The sequence below is a fragment of the Heterodontus francisci genome, unplaced genomic scaffold, assembly GCF_036365525.1.
Source record: "Heterodontus francisci isolate sHetFra1 unplaced genomic scaffold, sHetFra1.hap1 HAP1_SCAFFOLD_91, whole genome shotgun sequence".
NCBI lineage: Eukaryota > Metazoa > Chordata > Chondrichthyes > Heterodontiformes > Heterodontidae > Heterodontus > Heterodontus francisci.
In genome coordinates, this window is record NW_027140989.1 from 2,055,427 (window position 1) to 2,060,746 (window position 5,320).

The window sequence follows — 5,320 nt, forward strand, 5'->3', positions numbered from 1 at the left end:
AAAGACTTGCAGATTGATAGGTTAATTGGCCATTATAAATTGCCCCTAGTTTAGGTAGGTGGTAGGGAAATATATAGGGACAGGTGGGCATGTGATAGGAAGACGGGATTAGTGTAGGATTAGTATAAATGGGTGGTTGATGGTCGGCACAGACTCGGTTGGACGAAGGGCCTGTTTCAGTGCTGTATCACGAAACTAAATACTGACACCCAATAACACAAACAAACACACACTGACACCCAGTAACATAGAGAAACACTGATACACTGCAACAAAGACATACACTGACACACAGAGACACACTGTCAGCAAGTAACAAAGACATACATGACACCCAGTAACAAAGACATACACTGACATCGAGTCACAAAGACAGACAATGATAACCAGAAACACAGACACACACTGACACCAAGTAAAAAAGACATACACTTACACCAAGTAACAAAGACATACACTGACACCAAGCAACAAAGACATGCAATGCTACCCAGTAACACAGACACACACTTACACCAAGTTACAAAGACATACACTGATACCCAGTAACACAGACAAACACTTACACCAAGTAACACAGACATACACTTACACCAAGTAACAAAGACATACACTGACACCAAGTCACGAAGACACACACTGACACCCAGTAACAAAGACATACACTGACACCAAGTTTTTTGACATACACTGACACCAAGTAACAATGTCATACACTGATACCAAGTCACAAAGACATACACTGATTCCCAGTAACACAAAAATACACTTACACCAAGTAACACAGACATACACTGACACCAAGTAACAAAGACATACACTGAAACCCAGTAACACAGACACACACTTACACCAAGTAACAAAGACAGACACTGATACTCAGTAACACAGACACACACTTGCACCAAGTAACATAGAGAAACACTGACATACAGTAACAAAGACATACACAGACATACACTGAAACCAAGTAACAAAGACAAACACTGACACCAAGTAACAAAGACATACACTTACACCAAGTAATACAGACAGACACTGAAACCAAGTAACAAAGACATACACTTACAGCAAGTAACAAAGACATACACGGACACCCAGTAACGCAGACACACAATTACACCAAGTAACAAAGACACACACTTGCACCAAGTAGCACCGACATACACTGACACCAAGTAACAAAGACATACACTGACACCAAGTAACAAAGACATAAACTGACACCCAGTAACAAAGACATACACTGACACCAAGTCACAAAGACATACACTGACACCCAGTAACAAAGACATATACTGACACCAAGTCACAAAGACATGCACTGATACCCAGTAACACAGACACACACTTACACCAAGTAACACAGACATACCCTGACACCAAGAAACAAAGACATACAATTACATAAAGTAACAAAGAAACACAATTACACCAAGTAACACAGACATACACTGACACCAAGTAACAAAGACATACAATTACACCAAGTAACAAAGACACACACTTACACCAAGTAACACATACATACACTGTCACCATGTAGCAAAGACATGCACTGATACCCAGTAACACAGAGACACACTGACAGCAAGTAACAAAGACATGCACTGATACCAAGTAACACAGACGCACACTTACACCAAGTAACACAAACACTCACTTACACCAAGTAATAAAGACATACACTGACACCAAGTAACAAAGACATACAATTACACCAAGTAACAAAGACACACACTTGCACCAAGTAACACAGACATACACTGACACCAATTAACAAAGACATACACTGTTACCCAGTAACACAGACACACACTTACACCAAGTCACAAAGACATACACTGATACCAAGTAACACAGACACAAACATAAACCAAGTAACACAGACACACACTGACACCAAGTAACAAAGACATACACTGACACCAAGTAACAAAAACATACACTTACACCAAGTAACATACATACACTAACACAAAGTAACAAAGACATACAATTACACCAAGTAACAAAGACACACACTTTCACCAAGTAACACAGACATACACTGTCATCATGTAGCAAATACATGCACTGATACCCAGTAACACAGACACACACTTACGACAAGTAACAAAGATATACACTGATACCCAGTAACACAGACACACAATTACACCAAGTATCAAAGACATACACTGACACCAAGTAACAGAGACATACACTGACACCAAGTCACAAAGACAGACACTGACACCCAGTAACAAAGACAAACATTGACACCAAGTAACGAAGACAGACGCTGACACCCAGTAACAAAGACAGACATTGACACCAAGTCACAAAGACATACACTGACACCAAGTAACAAAGACATACACTTACACCAAGTAACACAGGCATACACTGACACCAAGTAACAAAGACATACACTTAAACCAAGTAACAAAGACATACACTGACACCCAGTAACATAGAGAAACACTGATACGCAGTAACAAAGACATACACTGACACACAGACACACAATGTCACCAAGTAACAAAGACATACACTGACACCCAGTAACAAAGACATACACTGACACCGAGTCACAGAGACATACACTGATAACCAGTAACACAGACACACACTGACACCAAGTAACAAAGACATACACTTACACCAAGTAACAAAGACATACACTGACACCAAGTAACAAAGACATACAATGATACCCAGTAACACAGACACACACTTACACCAAGTTACAAAGACATACACTGATACCCAGTAACACTGACACACACTTACACCAGGTAACACAGAGATACACTGACACCAAGTAACAAAGACAGACAATGACACCAAGTCACGAAGACACACACTGACACCCAGTAACAAAGACATACACTGACACCAAGTATTTTGACATGCACTGACACCAAGTAACAATGACATACACTGATACCCAGTAACACAGACACACACTTAGACCAAGTAATAAAGACATACACTGACACCAAGTCACAAAGACACACACTGACATCCAGTAACAAAGACATACACTGACACCAAGTCACAAAGACATAAACTGATACCCAGTAAAACAGAAACACACTTACACCAAGTAACACAGACATACACTGACACCAAGTATCAAAGACATACACTGAAACCCAGTAACACAGACAAACACTTACACCAAGTAGCAAAGAGAGAAACTGATACCCAGTAACACAGACACACACTTACACCAAGTAACAAAGACACACACTTACAACAAGTAACACAGACACACACTGACACCCAGGAGCACAGACACACACTTACACCAAGTAACAAAGACATACACTGATACCAATTAACAAAGACATACACTTACAACAAGTAACAAAGACATACACTGACACCAAGTAACAAAGACATACACTGATACCCAGTAACACAGACACACACCTACACCAATTAACAAAGACATACACTGATACCCAGTAACACAGACACACACTTACACCAAGTAACAAAGACAGACACCGATACCCAGTAACACAGACGCACACATACACCAAGTAACAAAGACATACACTGACACAAAGTAACAAAGACATACACTGACACCAAGTCACGAAGACACACACTGACACCCAGTAACAAAGACATAAACTGACACCAAGTATTTTGACATACACTGACACCAAGTAACAATGACATACACTGATACCCAGTAACACAGACACACACTTACACCAAGTAACAAAGACATACACTGACACCAAGTCACAAAGACACACACTGACTACCAGTAACAAAGACATACACTGACACCAAGTCACAAAGACATACACTGATACCCAGTAACACGGACACAGACATACACCAAGTAACAAAGACAGACACTGATAACCAGTAACACAGACACATACTTACACCAAGTAACAAAGAGATACACTGACACCAAGTAACAAAGACATAAACTGACACCCAGTAACACAGACACACACGGACACCAAGTGACAAAGACACACACTTACACCAAGTAACACAGACACACACTGATACCCAGTAACACAGACAAACACGTACACCAAGTAACAAAGACAAACACTGATACCAAGTAACAAAGGCAGACACTTACAACAAGTAACAAAGACATACACTGACACCCAGTAACAAAGACATACACTGACACCAAGTCACAAAGACATACACTGATACCCAGTAACACAGAAACACACTTAAACCAAGTAAAACAGACAAACACTGACACCAAGTAACAAAGTGAGAAACTGATACCCAGTATCACAGACACACACTTACACCAATTAACAAAGACACACACTGACACCAAGTAAAAAAGACAAACACTTACACCAAGTAACAAAGTGAGAATCTGATACCCAGTAACACAGACACACACTTACACCAATTAACAAAGACACACACTGACACCAAGTAACAAAGACATGCACTGATACCCAGGAACACAGACACACACTTACACCAAGTAACAAAGACAGCCACCGAACCCAGTAACACAGACACACACATACACCAAGTAGCAAAGACATACACTGACACCAAGTAACAAAGACATACACTGACACCCAGTAACACAGACACACACGGACACCAAGTAACAAAGACAGGCACTTACACCAAGTAACACAGACACACACGGACACCCATTAACACAGACACATACTTACAACAAGTAACAAAGACATACACTGACACCAAGTTAGAAAGACATACACTTACACCAAGTAACAAAGGCATACACTTACACCAAGTAACACAGGCACACACTGACACCCAGTAACAAAGACATACACTGACACCAAGTAACAAAGACATACACTGATACCCAGTAACAAAGACACACACTAACACCCAGTAACAAAGACATACACTGACACCAAGTCACAACGACACACACTGACACCCAGTAACAAAGACATACACTGACACGAAGTCACAAAGACATACACTGATACCCAGTAACACAGAAACACACTTACACCAAGTAACACAGACATACACTGACACCAAGTATCAAAGACATACACTGATACCCAGTAACACAGACACACACGTACACCAAGTAACAAAGACAGACACCGATACCAAGTAACACAGACCCACACATACACCAAGTAACAAAGACATACACTGAAAGCAAGTAACAAAGACATACACTGACACCAAGTCACGAAGACACACACTGACACCCAGTAACAAAGACATAAACTGACACCAAGTATTTTGACATACACTGACACCAAGTAACAATGACATACACTGATCCCCAGTAACACAGACACACACTTACACCAAGTAACAAAGACATACACTGACA